The 18,699-nt window shown below is 42.5% G+C and overlaps 1 protein-coding gene across 8 annotated transcripts in view; it reads left to right on the plus strand.

The window, feature by feature from the left end:
• The window catches only part of GRIA2 (glutamate ionotropic receptor AMPA type subunit 2), a 153,163-nt gene that overhangs the window by 38,848 nt on the left and 95,616 nt on the right, over positions 1-18,699 (plus strand). Inside the window, exon 1 of one of the 8 annotated variants that reach the window (XM_019534527.1) lies at positions 16,048-16,136. The exons of the other annotated variants lie outside the window; for them this stretch is intronic. The gene's annotated coding sequence lies outside the window, so the exon portion shown is untranslated. Of the gene's footprint in view, positions 1-16,047; positions 16,137-18,699 lie in introns of those variants that run through there. 8 annotated transcript variants of the gene reach the window in all.

The following is an 18,699-nucleotide window of genomic DNA, read 5'->3' on the forward strand; positions in this document are numbered from 1 at the left end:
ATTACGACTTGCTGAAGGCTCAGATGATGGTTAGCATTTTTTAGCAATAAAGTATTTTTTAATTAAGGTATGTACGTTGTTTTTTTAGACATAATGCTATTGCACACTTAATAGACTACAGTATAGTGTAAACATAACTTTTATATACACTGGGAAACCAAAAAAATTGTGCAACTGGCTTTATTGCGATATTTGCTTTATTGCAGTGGTCTGGAACCGAACCCACAATATCTCCGAGGTATGCCTGTATTGGTTTACCCTGAACAGTAGTACTTCTAACAGATAACTAGTATTGGCCCATAATTATGACATGGTATTTTTCTGTAAGTGTCATTTGAAATAACCTGATTTCTGACTACTTTAGTCCAGGCATTTCTTTATTTCAGATAGTATTACTCTGAATTTCAAATAAATCTGGAGGCTATCATGTAAGGAAAATACTGAAAAGCCACCACATTCTCTGTTTCCATGTCTGAAACTGAGTATCTAAAAAAGAATTTAAAATGTTTAGTTCTAGTCCAGGCATCTGGGCAAACTATTGTTTCCCTATCTTGTATCTTGCACTTTTGTGGCCTACATCACTGCAGTATTGAAGGGCCTCTAAATCATTAAAGCATTTACCCCTGCAACATTTATATGAGGTAGAGTGCTACAGGCAGTCCTCAGACTTACCCCACAATTGGTTCCTGAAAACTGCGCCTTAAGTCGAAATGTCGTAACTTGGAACCAATTTCCCCATAGAAACAATGTTATAAATGGGGGATTGGTTCCTGAACCAAAGCCTGGTACCCTATTTTCACCAAAAAATAACCCAGAATTTTGTACTCAATCAATTATAGATGACTAATATAGCTACATTAATGTATTTAATATTGTAAATAGCAATCATATTGATTTAGAAGGACTTCTTTGAGGTGACTTTGCTGGACTTTTTGAAGGGCTCTTGGTTGGAGTCTTTTCAAGAGTCTTGGCTGCAGATTTTTCTGGAGTTTTGTCTGCTTTCTTAAAGGAAGTGTCTAAGGAAGTTTGGACAGATGTTCTCCAGGGAAATGGGTGATGCAGTGAATTTGTTCACTGGCCTGGCATCAGATCAAACATCACAAAGTTGAAACTGACATCAGAAAGTTGAAACAGAGCGTCAATTTGTAAACATCTTCAGTGCCGTTCGTTGTAACTCAAAACGTCTTAAGTCGAGGACTGCCTGTATTCTCATTGTACTGAGGCACAGACAGGGTATTTAACAGAGAGAAGGCTGTGTTCCTGAAATGAAACTCTCCAAAGCTCTCGCAAAAGCAGAACCTGAAATAGAGATTTGAACACTGAAGACCACAATTTGATGGAAGTTCTGGTGCCCAAATTTTAGTATTTTTAACTGGCAAATGTTTTTTATTTGAAAAGCTAGCATCTGACCCTGTATGTTTATGGAAAGCATGTGTCATATATATTACGTTGCATATAGCATATATGCACTAAATTATCAAGCAAAGACAGCAGGCCAACCTCTATTAAATACAAGCAAGAAAAACCATGGTAGTGGTCCCAAACACACTTGTAGTAGTGGTTCTCACTGTAGTGGTTTGGATGACTGTAAAAAAAAAATGAAGTATTTTATCTTGCTTATTACTATGGGAGTGTAGAAAATTATTATTCTCTAAGAGTGTTGAAAAGACCAGAAACCCAAGGGCCACAGCCCTCACAGAAGAGTCTACTTAGTCTTTTCATAACCTCTCCAGTTCTAAACATCTCCAATCCCAACAGATTCCCAAATGCAAAATTTCTGTTCTGGGTCAGTAAAACTTTTGACTGACTAAGCACTATGCTAAACAGGAGCAAAGACTAATATATACTATAGAAAACAAACATATATAGGTTTCCATATTATATAAGAAATGGAATAGGAAAAAAATAGTAGAAGAAATGAAAGAAAGACTCTACAGTGCAGAACTTTAGTTAGCATGGCACACTGAATAGGGTAAGAAATGAATACCTTGGCTATCCTAGGAAAACTGTACAGGTCTGTCTTGTCGATGACATTTTAACTGTTACTAAAAGAAAAAAAAAACCTCAGCATGAAAATCAGAGCTGGATTTCAGTAAGGCCATTGCTTCAGGCAAGCTGCTGATTGATGTTCTTAGCCAAATGAAACATACCTTTCATGGGACTAAACAGAGAACAGTGCATTTATTAAATACTGCTCTGCAAATATACTTCTTTCCATTAGCCCAGTGATGTGAAGCAGACTGATTAGAACATAACAAGTACTTGAAATATATTCTACTATTCTTGCTTTTAAACCTTAAAAGATAGTTTTGAAGCCATAAATATGCGCTTAGGCATAAGTTCTACACTTACTATGGTACCACCTCTGCAAAGGACTGGCATAAAGGCTTACATGCTTATAGAAACTTAACTTGTGCATAATCCTTGAGCCTGAATGCTGCACTGAGGTGACTTTTTTCTTCATTGTATAGCTTGTTTACAGGTAAAGCTCCCTTTAATGTTATGGCCAACTGCTCATGTAAATTGCCCACAAATACAAGAGAAATTCCACCAAACAGATGCAGAATTCTAAGGGCTGTAGATGGAGTTGAATTTTTAGCTGTGCAATAGTAACACAAATCAATCCATGCAAAAATGAGCAAAATTCAGCCCATCTATTTGTTAGACCCCAACTCCATGTGGCACCCAGTGACTAGGGAGATGACAGTGCAATTACACATGGATCCTGTTACTCATTAGCCAGAGCAGAGCAGGGAGCAAACACAAGCACACATTGCTTGCAACAGCTTTATTCAGAATGGAGACAGCTTTGGACTATCTCCCACACTGATAGAATATGGGGAGCCACAACGAACAATAGTTTTTTTTCCCAGATTTATACACTTTGATTTATGCTTATTAACATTTACCCTGCCTTGTTCCACCCATTTCTCCTCCCATTTCAAGCTCCGCCTCTGTTTACTGTTTGCTTCATTAGCACGGACTTGCCTATGCATTTTACTCATTTACATGCCTTTTTGCTGTGACTGCATGTCTAAGACCTTGACTTCTCTACTTTGGTCAATTGGCAGACTTTAACCAAAACTTGGAAGTGTCTGGAGGCTCCTTCACCAATTACTATTCACCTTTTTGCATATGTTCATCTTGCATTCTGTTACCAATTACATGTTGTTTTCCACATTCCAATCTGTTTTTTCATCTTAGGTTGTACCATCTTCCACCTTTTTTGGGCCCCTTTATCTTATCTCGTTCCTTACTGTAGCTGGTTCACAGTACATGAACTTACACAGATTCACTTGCTGCTTTTTCCTCAGTAAATAGTTGACGCAGTTAAAATGGTTACTTAGCATAAGCAAATGGCTGGGTTAGATATCATTCTGCCTTGTGGTCAGCAGCTCCACAAGGCCACAGGTCATGCCTTGTATTCAGCTGCAAATCCAGTGCTCTCTAAGATCCAAATATTGTCACCCTAACACTCCCTCACAGAATTAGTAGGCATCAAAAGACAAACGCAGCTGATTCTCCAGAGGTCATCACTTTCTCTGCATAATACACCCCTTGGGCCTGGCAAGGTATATGGTGCTTTTGTGTTGCTCAGACAGAGGACTGACCTTTTTGCCTATCATTGGAAATGAGTGAGAAAGTGCTTAGGCTACTTATTTTTGAGCCTGGGACTAAGCTAGGAACTGGGACAATGGTACTTGCCTTCTAGGATCCAAATATTGTCACCCTAACAATATTCTTTGCCTAAGCCATGTCAAATTGTAACTTTGTCTTTTCTGTAGTGTTTGAAATGACGAAGTTTCAGCTAAAAGCTTGAATATTCCAGATGCTGAAAACTTTCCATGGCTTGCCTCCGTTTCTTTTCCTAAATTATTTTAAGAGCTAAGCTAGAGCAATTTCTTCCCAGAATCTCAAAAAAACCCCAAAACATTCTATGACAATGTCTACATGTGATGTCTCAGACCATATTTTCCCGTCTTTTGTCAGTTACTACAATGTATTTTGCTGCCTGAATGACCTTTATTTCATAAAATTTATCCTTCCATTATCTTAGGCTCTGAGCCTGGTCAGATAGGAATAAGGAGGTGCATGCATGCCCCTACCATCTCAAGTAGGAGTGTTTAGGGGATCAACACAGTTTTGGTTCTACTTCCCCAGAGTGATTAGACCCAGAATAGAGAGCATTTAATTTAATGACAGTATTGGCCATTAACAGGGAACTTCCCCATTAAACTAGGAACAAGGGAGGAAATGTTAAGTGCTTCCTGGGTGGAGAAATGTATGTGGTTCAAATCATTCACAGCCAAGGAGACATGCTTCATTTGGTATTAAAGTTTTGTCTGTTCAATGATGCATAATGTGAGCCTCTGCATAATAGTCCAACTGGCTCATGGCAGAGTCTCTTGTAGACTCAGTTCTTCATATAATGCATGCATCATCTCTTTCTCCAGTTTCCACTTAAAAGTTACAGTTTACCTTCAAGGTCTGAAGCACTTGGTTTAAATCACGATATTGGCCATGTTTAGTGCTCCAGAATCCTGAATCAGGTCCCCAGAATGAAATTAATTGAAAAACAAATACTCCAAAAAATAGGGAAGGACATTCTGCTTTCTGGTGTTGGAACATTTAAGGTTCATATTTTCGACGTTTTATCTGTTCCAATACATGCTAAAAGCTACACTTAAAAAAAAAGGCCCTGAAAGCTGACATTTTTCATTTACTAACCTGGTCCCATCAGCTGGGAGTTTAGGAAAAAACCCAATATTTATTAGTCTAATAACACCCTTGCAAGAGCTGGCAACACTAGGCAATTTACGCAAGTCTCTACATGGTGATTTTTTTCCGTGGGAATTCATCTTCTTCTATACATATTTTAACATGAAAAATTACACATTGCTTTAGAATGTGAGATATTTAGCCTTACAGTTTAATGATTCTGTTATTGGAATGAATTCTTATTTTAGTAAATTATTACTAAAAAGCTGAAACATTCAATCAGTGTTGAAAATAGAGAAGGCTTCCAAATCCTACCCAGTTTTACAGAAACATAGTTCCAAATCTGAACCGAAGGTTCTAGCCTGATGGAAATGTATTTTTCAGATACTTAGCCCTGATCATGCCTACATAACTGGTCATGGAAAGGAAAAATGTCCACAGGTGTTTGAATGAAAAGGGAAAGCCCATTCTTAATTGCTACCTTTCAATCAAAATTGTATACAAGTGAGGGGACACATTTTTATCCCCAACACGTAAAGCAGTGGTTTTCAGCTTGTGGTCCATGAATACCTAGAATGTTTCATTTGCAATTCCTCAGCATTACAGTATTTACAAAGTATAGTGTTTGTAAATATTTTAGTTAATATTTAGTCTCATTCAATTATAATAAACTTTTAAAACATGATATTAAATTCCTCTGGTGAAAAAACCCATTTTCTAAAAATAAAACATGGGGCATGGATAAACAATAGGTACTTAAAGCAATATCTATGTTAGTTCTGCTCAATTAAAAGGAAAAAAAACCCATGTAGTTTGGAACCTCTTGGAACCTCCAGTGTTCAGGTAGGAGTTTACTTGATAAGAGTTTTACTATTCTATAGTTTCAAAGGCATGCTGTACAGACAACTTTCCCATTTTTTGGTAGTATTTACACTGGTCTTTGAGAAAACTACATAGTGGGTGCATCTACATATACATTTACTGTGCAGTAAGTGGTTTTTAGGGTGGCATCTACACGTGCACCCCTTAAAGTGCAGTAACAGTCTATGTGGGCAGACTTGGGATTGAAGTTCGTTCTAAGTTAGTCCACACACACAGTGTTACTGTGCAGTAAGGTGTCTACACAGGAGTTACTCCACAGTAACTAATTAGGTCAATGTAAGTCACTATAGTTCTTGCACAGTACAGGCTGTAGCAGAGTGGGGTCCTAAGGGTGGCCGTGAACTCCCCTAGTGCCCCTTACCGTGCCAAGGTGTTATTGAGAGCACCCTCACAATCTCGTCTGCCACATCTTTGATATTCATAATGTTTAAGAGAGGCTGCCCTTAGTCCTGTCTGACACGGTGCTCTGATGTGTCTCAGTGCTATCTTGGGTGACTCGGTGCACCCTGGCCTTATGGGCTATGCGTGGCTTCAGCCACCCCTGTACCATGCCCCAAGCCTCACAGACATACCGGACATTGTCTGGTCAATTTCCCTCTCAGCGCCCCACGGACGCTGTCTGGCTTGTCTTGCAGTCCGTGCCCTCACTGGTGGCTCCACCAATCCCTCTTTTCTGGGGCCTACTTTTGCTCCTTCCAGCACCAGGCCCCGGACTGCCTGGGTACAATCCTGGCACGGTAAACAGAAGGTCTCACTCCTTGGGGTCACTTGTTTACCCTTCTGTTCTGTCCGCACATCTACCATATCCACTCTCCCCATCTGCTCCTGACCAAGCCTTCTTCCTGGTCGCTCCTCTGTTGCCGGCTCTCTAATCCTCATGAAGCTCCCTTATCCGGTCCTCTTGAGTATGGACCTCTTTTTGGAAGACCTCTATTACGCCTCTTGTTACCTCTAATTTTCGTAACGCCTCGTTATGTTCTTCTCCCTGTTTGGTACTGGCTTCTAAAAACCTTGTCCTCCCAGCTATTATTTCCTCCTGCAATTTTTAAAATTTTTCTTCCCTCTCTCTGCCCATCTGAGCCTCCTGGGAAATAATCTGCTCGATTGCTCGAGTCTTCTCTGCCCCTGCTGCCACTAGGCGCCTAATTTCCTTTGACCCTGCCTCTTTCTTGCCTGATTGTACCTGTAATTCTAATGCCACGGCCTTCACCTCCGCTCTCTCTTTCTGAAGCTTTTCCAGTCCTAGCTCCCATTCCAACCTGGTCACATTCTCCTGCATCTTATCAATCCTGAGTTGCCAGGCAAAGCCTTCCCGCCCCTGGTCTCCCATATTTTCTGTCTGAATCATAATTACCCTGCCCTTGTCTCTCTGGGTCGGGGCCTCAGTCTTGTTTCATAGATTTCAGGCAATGGGTATCCTTCCCTTCCAATCTCCCCCTTGCCTAGCTGCCGACTGTCAATTATTCTATTCTAGCTCCTGGGTTCACTTTCACCACTGATTCATGCACGGCCAAACAATTCCCAGCCAATGCACCATTTGTAGCAGAGTGGGGTTCTAGGGGTGGCCATGTCCTCCCCTAGTGCCCTCTACCTTGCCAAGATGTTATTGAAAGCACCCTCACAATCTCACGCCTACCACGTCTTTGATATTAATAATGTTTAAGGGAGACTGCCCTTAGTTCTGTCTGACACGGTGCTCTGATGTGTCTCACTGCTATCTTGGGTGACTCAGTGCACCCTGGCCTTATGGGCTATGCGTGGCTCCAACCACCCCTCTACTAAGCCTCGCAGATGTACCAGATATTGTCTGGTCATTTTCCCTCTTGGCGCCTCACAGATGCCCTCTGGCTTGTCTCGCAGCCCATGCCCTTACTGGCATGCCCCCTGGCTTGTCTCACCTTTTTGGGGCTTCTTGCCACCACCCGCACTGGGGCTTTTTGCCACCACCTGCACTGGGGCTGGGGTCAATGCACCCCTGAATGATGTGCCCTCTCTGGCATCAGGGTCTCCACACTACCTTGGAGCCCCTGTGAGGTCTCCTCCAACCCCTAATAGCCTCACCTAGTCCTCCAGTGTAATGACAACAACAAAACAATAACATCACATAAAATCTAAGCTGCCTGGCTAACCACCATTCAAATTCCTACCAGGGAATTATCTACCTGGTATCCATGAACAGAAGCTGCTCATGCCATCAGGCTTCTCTGCTCTGCTTGCTCCCACAGAGCTCCTTCTCCCTTAGCTGCTAGTTGAGAGAGAGAGCCCTCACCCTCCTGTCTGGGTCACCAGGTGTGTGCCCTTAGCTCCTCTTGGCTGCCCCTAGCAACCAGCACCTGAGCCCATGCTACTGCCTTCCAGGTAGCAGGCACCTTAGTGCCCTGCTACACAGGCATGCATATGTATACATGTGCCATTGCTGCATAGTAATTTTAAGTTACTTCACAGTAACAAAAATTACTGTGCAGTAAATATGCACTTGTAGATGCACCCTCTTTGAAGCATCTGCATACTCTTAGGAGAGCTGGTATAAATGTTTATGTAAATCTGTCTATGGAGAAACTTCAGAATGGATTTATGGCATATAAGGCCATATAGGATTTAAATTTTTAAATGTTTTCAAATCAGTAGCCTGAAGTCTTTCCTGTGTGAAATGCTTATTGACTTAACTGGAAGTTTTCTTGTTTATAGACTGCAAAATCAAGATTGTTTTGACTTCCTAGACAGTAAACACACAGTAAAATTGCAGAAGAGATTAATATTATATGAGAAATAATTTTTGACTAAAATTATAAGGTCCTAATAGTTCTTTCTGCATAATTTGAGCCAAAATAAAATATGCTGTATGAAGGCTAACACATGTATGTACATATACATTTTTCAAGTGCCAGTAGTAGTCTAGCTCTGTCCACATTGAAATTAATGGGAGTTTGATTTTGGTGGGAGCAGTCAGGTCAAAAACAATCATTTTTTAAAAGTCTGATCTATATCTATATCTGTATCTAATCAGTGGCTTTGTGTATGTATGCACAGGGTGAGAATATCTATTAATATAGCACAGGTGGCTGCTTAGGTTCGCAAATTGTAAGGGGCAGAAAAATAACACTCTGGGTGGCCAGGTAGCCCACTGGTGCTTTGGGAAAGTGGGCAATACATGTGCTTGACTGGGCATGAGGTGGCAAAATACTTGTACTGGCTGTGTGTATGTGGAATGTATTGATACATGTAAAATGATTCATAACCCTACCCTGCATTTTGAATATATGAGTCTATAAAAACCATTGAATGCAAAAGTTATATTTGCAATGTCAACTTATTGATAATGGACACACCCATATATTTTACTCAGCATGTTTAAGAGCAAAATAGCAACTTGCTCATAAAACTAGGAAACTGGAAAACAGTATACAAGTAGGACTTGCTGCTAGCATGACTTTTCTGACTTTGTGATAAGATGTGACCTTAATGAAGCACTGAAGAAAAAAGTTGGTTTCACTATCAACAGTCTCTTGTCATTTTAAAGCTTTTATATCCTTTTGTTGAATAGGTTAGAGAGCAGTAACTGTCTACCTTTCCCACAGTCATGAGCAGGCTGAAGATAGTTTTCCAAATAGATTAAGAAGGAAGCAGTATATAAAATGACATTGAAATGGCTAGATATTTACAATGGGAAATTAGAAATTTTAAATATAATTCAGGACATTATGGAATGATGTGTAGAATGCAGAGGCATTTTAAAATCACAGAAAATAACTGCTTGTTTTATAGGTCTGTTCTATATGTTACATTTATACCAACATTAACATGTAGAAAGGGCCCATAAAACAAGCCATCATTTCTGTTCACTGTCATGAGTTACTGTACAATGTTGCTCATTTTAATTAAAATTATGTAATGCCAGATAATTTCCTCTGTTGCTGAAATCTTCTGACAGAAAGATTTTGGGGGAGGAAGGCCCCAGGGCAGATGCACCTAGGCCAGGGGTCAGTGAGGATCTAGTCAAGGAACTTTTGGAGGGACTGGACGTATTTAAATCAGCTGGTCCAGATGATCTCCACCCCAGAATGCTGAGGGAATTAGCTGGGGTCATTGCAGGACCCCTGGCACGACTTTACGAGCACTCATGGTGCCCTGGTATGGTGCCAGAGGACTGGAAGAAGGCTAAGGTGGTTCCCATCTTCAAAAAAGGGAGGAAGGAGGGCCCAGGAAACTATAGGCCAGTTAGTCTTACCTTGATCCTGGGTGAGCTTTTTGAGAGAATTATCTCATATGTCCACGAGGGGGAGGTTATGCTTAGGGGCAACCAACACGGGTTCATTAGAGGCAGGTCCTGTCAGACCAACTTGGTGGCCTTCTATGACCAGGTCACAAAATCCTTAGATGCAGGGGTAGCAGTGGACATAGTCTTTCTGGACTTTCGGAAGGCCTTCGACACTCTCACCCCATTCCCATTTAAAAAACTGGGGGACTGTGGTGTCAACACCTACACAGTCAAATGGGTCACCAACTGGCTGGAGGGCTGCACCCAGAGAGTGGTGGTGGATGGGTCATTTTCAACCTGAAGGGATGTGGGCAGTGGGGTTCCATAGGGCTCTGTCCTTGGGCACGCACTGTTCAACATCTTCATCAGTGACTTGGAAGAGGGGGTAAAAAGCACCCTGTTCAAATTTGCTTATGACACTAAGATGTGGGGAGATGTGGGCACACTAGACAGGATGAATAGGCTGCAATCAGACCTAGACAGGTTACAGGGGTGGGCTGATGAGAACAGGATGGCTTTCAACACTAACAAGTGCAAGGTGATGCACCTGGGGAGGAAGAACCAGCAGCATACCTACAGGCTAGGGAACTCCCTTCTCATCAGTGCAGAGGCGGAAAAGGATCTTGGAATCATCATTGATGCCAAGATGAACATGGGCCAGCAGTGTGGGGATGCAGTCAGGGAGGCCAACCAGTCCTTGTCATGCATCCACAGATGCATCTCGAGCAGGTCCAAGGAGGTGATACTCCACCTCTATGCTGCACTAGTCAGGCCACAGTTGGAGTACTGCATCCAATTCTGGGTGCCACACTTCAGGAGGGATGTGGACAACATGGAGAGGGTCCAGAGGAGGGCCACTTGCAGGATCAGGGGTCAGCAGAGCAGACCCTACAAGGAGAGGCTACGGGACCTGAATCTTTTCAGCCTCCACAAGAGAAGGCTGATGGGGGATCCAGTGGCCTGTTACAAACTAGTGAGAAGGGGACCAGCAGGCAGTGGGAAGTCCCTGTTCCCCCGAGCACTACCAGGAGTGACTAGAAATAACAGTCACAAGCTGGCAGAGGGTAGATTCAGACTAGACATCAGGAGGCGCTGCTTCACTGTCAGGGAGGCTAGGATCTGGAACCAAATTCCAAGAGAAGTGGTGCTGTCTCCTACCCTGGGAATCTTTAAGAGGAGGCTAGATGAACACATTGCTGGGGTCATTTGACCCTACTACCTTTTCGTGCCATGGCAGGGGGTCAGACTTGATGATCTGCTTGGGTCTCTTCCGACACTACCAACTATGAAACTACGAAACTATGAATTGTTACAGCAATCTCTTCAAAGGTTCTTTCCTCTGTGTTAGTAGGGTCCTCCTGGGCTCCTCCTGCACCTGCAAGTTAAAGGCTAGGTGCCTACACGTTCAGGGTTAGGTCCAACAGTCAGCTGAGGTTTTACCAATCACATGGAAAAAGCCTTGGGCCCTCTCTGGGCTTGTAGCTGGTGGCATAAATGGCAAGGTGCTGCACATGCATCCAATTGAAGGTGTCATAAAATGTAGTCATATAGGGTACCTCTACATGTGTCCCCTATGGCACCGTCATTGTCAATGATGGTGCAGTAATAACCATATTGTGCTGTGCCAGCAGCACAGTTATTTTTAGCTGCTATGTTGCTGTAGCAATGCTCTATACCAAGGGACCATGTTGCAGTGGCGATGTAGTGATGTAGTGAAAATCATATTTTTGCTTGCAGATGCTATGTCACCACAGTGTGTTGCTGTGGCGACATAGCATCACATGTAGAACATTGTTATGGCTGGTTTCATGGCATCTTACATTGAGGGTGAGGCAGACCCAGGAACAGGTCTTTCAAATGATTATTGGCTCTGGCTCTGGGACAACACTGGGGTGTCAAACTGACTTGGTGATGGATTGAGGTAAAAATTCATCTGACTGTAGGACCTAGCTCTGGACCTGGAGGCACCTTGCCTTTAACTTGCAGGTGCAGGCAAATCCCAGGATTATGATTCCAGGCTCCTCATACACCAGCAAGTAAAAAGGGGGAGATTGGGATCTGATCCCCAATCTCACATCCCATGACAACTTTAAATGAATGTGTGCCTTGGGCCATATTAACGTTGATTAAAAAGATACATTTCGCCAGTGCTAGTGATGAAATAGGTGGTGCTGCCACCACTTGCCCAGCTGGGGTGGTGGGGCACAGGATGCAGGTGCTCTTGCCATTTGCCCAGCCAGGATGGGGAGGTGCAGGATGCAGGCCCAGTCAGGGCAGGGGTGCATGGGATAAGTGTGCTGCTGCCACCTGCCCAGATGGGAGGGGAGGGGAGGCAGGGCACAGGATGCAGGCTATGCCCTGCTGCCTCTTGCCCACTTCCACCCAGAACAAGCTGCACTTGCATTGCACCCCCCCCCTTCCTGGCTGGGCAAGCAGCAACAGGGCATAGCCCCTGCCCCCCTCCCTGAGTCCCACTCCCCCACCCCAGTTAAGCACTTCTCCCAGACCTAGCCCCGCCCCAATCTCTCCCTCCCCCACACCCTTTCTCTCCCTGCTCTGCCAACCACAACAGACTTACTAACTGGAGGGAGCTGTGTCCAGCATGGTGAGGACTGCTGTCTGTTTAGTCGATGGCTGAATCTCCAAAGCAGCACCAAATCTTAGGATCTGACTTCACCAGATTCAGCTGGGACAGTGATTCAAATCTCCGAATCGAATCACTGTCCCTCTGAATTGCTTGAATCTGAATCCAAGGCGAATACTTGCTGCTTTGCACAGGCCTACCCTATATTATGTGTATAAAATTTGCTCCTAGTGGCCTCTTGTCTGAGAAGCTTCCCTGAAACTAACACATCTAAAAATTTGACTTTTGGTCAAAATAATGCTTTTTTTTGTGACCCAGCAGAAGTATGTTAGGTCACATGTACCGTTCTGCCATGCTGTTTGGAAAATAGCAGTGTAGGTTGGTTCTTTCTAATTGACCTGAGTTGTGCTTGAGGTATATTCTACAGTTTAAACTGCTGCACACTGCACACTAATGGTCCCAAGGCTGCAGGAGGGGGAAACTGTTTTCATAAATTAAATCCTGTTTCTACCCAGAACTTGCAGTTGGCAATGATTTTTTTCCCTCTGTGATTATTCCTAAGGCACTTCCTAATATAGCTGGTTTACTGAAATGCAGAAAAGTGGTTGCTTTTAGCAGCACTAAATGAGGTGAAATGGGAAATGATAAACCTTCTGTTAAATACAGTATATTTAAGCTGGCCGTAAGAGTTTGTAAAAATGAGTATGTTAAAAATGCAGGGAGATATTTTCATTTGGAGTAAATCACTGTAGGTCCATTAACTTTAATATTAACTTTGTTGAGTTATACCCACTGATAATTTGACCCAAAAGAAATATTTTTATGCTGAGCTCTCACTGACATTCATAAAAACATAAATTCCATTTGACCCAAATACTACTTCAGGCTGCTCTTATCCTCATTGGGTGTGTCTATATGAGATGCTATGTCACCAGAGTGATGAGCTATGGAGACATAGTTCATTGCTACAGTGATGTAGCATTAGAGGACAGAAACTGTAACACCCATGCTTCATCGCTGTAGTGACAAGCGATGTCACTGTAGTGTGTTGCTATGGCAACGTAACATCTAAAAATACCTGTCTGCTGCTGGGACTCTGCAGTACCAGCTGATACTGCACAGTCATTTAGTACTTGTTTTAGTAATAAATGACTGCACAATAGGGCTGTGTGATCCTTCGGTACATGGTTTGATTCAGAGGAGATTCGACCCGATTCCAGGAATGAAACTCCAAATCCGATTCAAATCGGGAGACCAAATAAAAATTCTGAATCAGTCTGAAGCATCCAATTAGACTAAACAGACAGCTGACACGGCTGCCTCCAGCTGGTAAATCTGTTGGGATTGGGGGAGGGAGGAGGGAAGGGGCATAGGGGAAGGAGGATTGGGGCTGGGGCTGGGGCTGAGGCTGGAACAAACTGCCCAGATGTGGGTGGAGGGGGCAGAAGGCAGGCACGGCTCATTCCAGGCAGAAGGGGGCAAGCGGCAGCAGGGCATAGCCCCTGCTCGTAGTGCGTCTGTGCTCACATTCCACCTCTCCTCCCCCGCAACATCTGGCAAGTGGTGGCAAGACAGAGCCTCTGCTCCCAGTGCTGATACAGGTGTGGCAGTGCTGAGAGGGGGCTATGCCCTGCTGCCACCTGGAGCTAGCCATGCCTGCACGGTCCCCCTACCACCCTGGCTAGGCAAGTGGCAACAGGGCATAGCCCCCACAGTCCCCTGTACTGTTGCAGAGGCAGGAACAGCTGGAAGAGTCATGGGAGAAGCCTCCACGGCTGCCCTGCCCAGCCCCAGCCCCAGCCCCTGCCGGGCCCCACTTAAAAATAAAAAAGTCCCACACTCACGAGCTCTGGCAATGAAGACCAAGGCCTCTGTGGGCTCATGGCAGAGCCCCCCCATGCAGCATGGGGCAGTGGAGGGCATCAGGGATTGCTCCCCCTGCTTGGCACCCACATGGCAGCTGCCCCATGTCACGGGTGCCACACACTGTCTAGGAGTAGGGTTGGCTCCAGCAGTCATTCAGAGCCCAGCAGTACTTAACCCCAGTGGCCCCAGCTCTCAGACAGTGCACAGCATCCTCCCAAGCTATGCTGCTCCCCCACCATGCAGCAGCTGCCACGTGGGTGCCACACTGGGGGCGTGATCCCTGCCTTTTGCTGCATGAGGGGGTTCTGCCATGAGAATCCAGAGGCCAGAAGTGCTGATACTGCATCTAGTAAGTGTGGAGCTTGTTTTTTAAAGTGCCAGGAGGCTGGGGCCAGGCAGGGCAGCTATGGGGGCTTCTCCTGTGGCTCCCCATGCCCAGGAAGAGGTGGGCACTGCCTGAGGAGCTACAGGAGAACCTGCAGCTGCCTGGCTGTACCTGCCTCTCCCCGGCTGATCCGAATCACCAAATCTTTCCAAATCAGCACTGAATCTCCCCAAACTGATTTGGCTGAATTGATTCAGAATATTGATCTGAATCTCCAAATTGAATCACTGTCCTCCGAATCAGCCGAACCTGAATCTGAATCGAATACTTCCCTATTCACATAGGCCTACTTCACAGTACCAAATGCACAGTTAGGGGCACATGTAGACATGCCTATTATGTATTTTATAATCAAATACATCTAAGGTGGCTGGTTCACAAAATTTGTCTTTCCTATGCCATATTTTATTAATAGCACTTTAAAAAACTACATGGAGGCCAAAAAGAACTCTTTTGTGCTTGTCATTATATCAAATATGGGCTGTCACTAGCCATAAGATCAATAATAAAATTTAAACAACAGAAAAATTGTACATATTAGATCTATTTCTAGTTAGCCACATATTAAATCAATTTCACAGTGAGTTAGCCATTCAAAATATATTTAAATAATTATATAATAATTATTATTGAAATTCTTAAAATATAATATATAACTGTGCAACAACTAATTATTTAAGGCAATAAATTATTAGGTATGTATCTAGCATAAGAAAGTAAACAACAATGGCAAAACAAAAGCAGATATTGCTTGCATAATGTAAAAATTGAATGCAAATTTCCCAGTAGTTGATTGATAGGCAACAATTATGCTGCCCAAGTAGTTGTACATTAAATTCAACCTCAGGGTACTGATGGAATAACCACAGAATGGGCAATAAGATACTGCTTATTTACTTTTGCATTTCTCATCCCTGACAATGAAAATAGATTTGTTTTACTTTCTAGTTCTGTTGTAGCAATATGATTTGTTGTTCATATTTAATACCCTAAGCAAATTTTTAGTATTTTAAAGTAATTATTAAAAACTTTTCATGCTAGTTTTTCTAGAAAGGTTTTTTTTTAAATATTTCAAATATACATTAATGACATGAAGAATCAATATTATACATTTTAGGCAAGACATTATCTTGTTTAATATCATCTCATTTGCACTAACTCCTTAAAAATGCCAGTACATCTAACAACAATTTAAATGCAAATATCTACTAAATACTTTTTGCTGTTAATTTGATTTAGATTCATGATTCAATTCTAAATACATAGCAGTCATCCATATTACTATGAAGAAACATTGTTTATCATATATAGAATGAACTCCTTTAACAATTTACTTCTATGGGCTACGCTTCTTGTTGATCAGTGTTGGTGCTAGTTCAAGTTTGGAGCACTCATACCTTAAGGCTAAAAGCCTTCTCTGACAGTCCTGTACCTGCACAGCTGTGAGTTGTCACTACAGAGTTGGAGAGCCAGACCTGGCTGCAATTGCTCTTCTTCAGGGCGGGGGAAGGTATGAGAGATGGGTTTGGGGTGGCACAGAAACATGAAGCTGGGGAGCAAGGGTTAATGGGATCATAGTGTCATAGTGGGTAATGAAATGGACAGGAAATGGGGGTAGAGGAAAGATGGTGAAATGAAAAAAGTCAGCCACTGGAGGATAAAAATAAAAAGAAGATAAAGAATTTTAAAATAACTAAATATTAAGTAAATTAAAGAAACTCTCATGTTTTAATGAATTGGGTTTTGGGATTGGACTGTGGGTGGTGCTGGACATGCTTTCTGGGGTAGCTGGAAGGTGGGAGCAGTGAAGGAATGTGTGTTTGGGTGAGCTACTGCTCCTGCCCCTGGAAGGAAGCTGCAGCACATAGGGACCTGATTCAGATCCCTATCTTTCCCCCACACCATCCCTAGGTCCCACTCCTGTGGGATCTCATTACCTTGTCCATGCTCTGTGACCTGGCTAGAAGGCATGAGCTCTGCAGGTTGTTTGCATGGAGTTGAGGGGTAGTTGGTTTGGTGCTAGAATCACCCCCTTGGCAGTAGAGTTCAGGAAGTGGAAAGTTTGTCCACAAAGAACAGGAGGGAGGGAGAGGGAACACTGCATCTTGGGATCCTGGAGGACTGCCACTTGATTGGCTCATCTGTGGGGAGTGGGCACACATTAATGGAACACCAGCTGGGTAGAGTGGATCAGAGAGAAACCTGCTCTGAAGTGGCATAACTTTAAACTGCTTAAAGTGTGCTTAAAACTAGTTTCAGGTGTTAATATGTGGACTATCCAGGGGTTAAGAGCTACAGGAGACACCTGAAATTAAAGTAGAACATGGCCCTCATAAATGGTATCAAACAGTCTCAAAAACTTAAATACATGCGCTTTGTTTTATGTGAACTGAAGTTTCAAAAAAGTGGGAAGGAATATCTGGTTCAACATCTATTAGTTTGTGTCAGTTATGTAGATGTATTCAATATTAGTGAGAGCTGAGCACATTTGATGGTTTCAGCTAGCTTTGGAAGGCTGGATGTGTTGTACTTTCACTATTCAAAAGAGTTACCAGTTCAAAGAATGCCTGGTTCAGAAAGCTTGGTTTCCACGATTGTTTTAGCAATCTGAGACTGTAGGCATAGTGGCAACTTGACAACTGTATAAAATAGTTTAGAATTTCTTAATGAGATTTTTTTTTCAAGATTTTAATTTATTATTACAAATTATATCGTTCTTCAGCATGATTTATTCACCAGATATTCTTAGTGCTTGATTTTGTTTTTGGCCTAATAACAAAAATATTTTTAAAGCACACACTTAAGAAGTAAGAAAGTAAATTTATCTTTCATAGATTTCATAGATTTCATAGATATTAGGGCTGGAAGGGACCTTGGAAGATCATCCAGTCCAGCCCAGCCCCCCGCCCAAAGGGCTTTAATTCTAATAATATTGAATTCTAATCAACTAATAAGATGTTTTTATAGGCCATTTAAAAAATTATTTATTTTCCATTCTCATTACAGCAGTTTTAGTAATAAGCTGTTGCATATTATCATTAAACTGTTGTAGGTGCATATAGTTTATGAATGTAGGTTGTAGCTGTTTTAGTTTAAGAACATAGGCAGACAAGGTTCTTTAGGTACATCTGATACCAGATTCACCCAAAGAAACTTGTCTGCCCATAGTTTATAAAACCTTTCTTTCACTTGCTTAAAATCTGCAATACCAACACTTAGTTTCTTTTATCAAGATAAAATGTTATGTGCTGATTAAAATGTCCACTTTACCCAGCCCTGTTCCAAGATGAATTTGTAGACTACAGTCTCTCAGAATTATATCTCTAGTTTTGGACACTGGCTACAGTCCCTTTGTTCTGTTTGTATGTATGATATATAAAAGCCAATACAGCCACTTAATTGCAAATCGTATGGGCCAGAAGTTGCCTGCTGCAACCCTATATACTATCTATATCACAGGAAATGCAGATGCATCTTTAGTTGTTCTACCACCAATAATGTCTTCTGTAAGAACCCTACCACACAATTTAAGCTTTGTTTCTCGGGGAGAGAATTATCAGCTTCACAGCCATCATGCAAATTTTTAAATAGAACATATTTCAAAACTGACTGGTCTTGTTTGCATCCCATGGGATTACATCACTATATTATTTGAAAGAGAAGGATAGAACACCCATGTGAGAGTACTCATATATTTTAAATTGCCTTAAGAAAATAAGTGCCATATCCGTCTAGCCCTGCATCCTCTCTCCAGGAAAGGATAGATGCTTTAGAGGAAAAGCATTGTATATATCTAGAGTGATCTGCCCCCTATTATCCTCCCTGGCTTCCACCATTATTGGCTTAGAAATGCCAAAGGAAACATTTCCAACCATTCTGTTCAAAGGCTATTAATAGATCTATATCATCCATGAATTTGTCTAGTCCCTTTTTGAACCTGGCTCAGTTATCAGCTACTACCACCTTGTGTGGCAAAGAATTCCTTAAGTTACATTAAAAATACTT

This window comes from Crocodylus porosus, unplaced genomic scaffold (assembly GCF_001723895.1).
Source record: "Crocodylus porosus isolate Cpor-Errol unplaced genomic scaffold, CroPor_comp1, whole genome shotgun sequence".
Classification (NCBI taxonomy): domain Eukaryota; kingdom Metazoa; phylum Chordata; order Crocodylia; family Crocodylidae; genus Crocodylus; species Crocodylus porosus.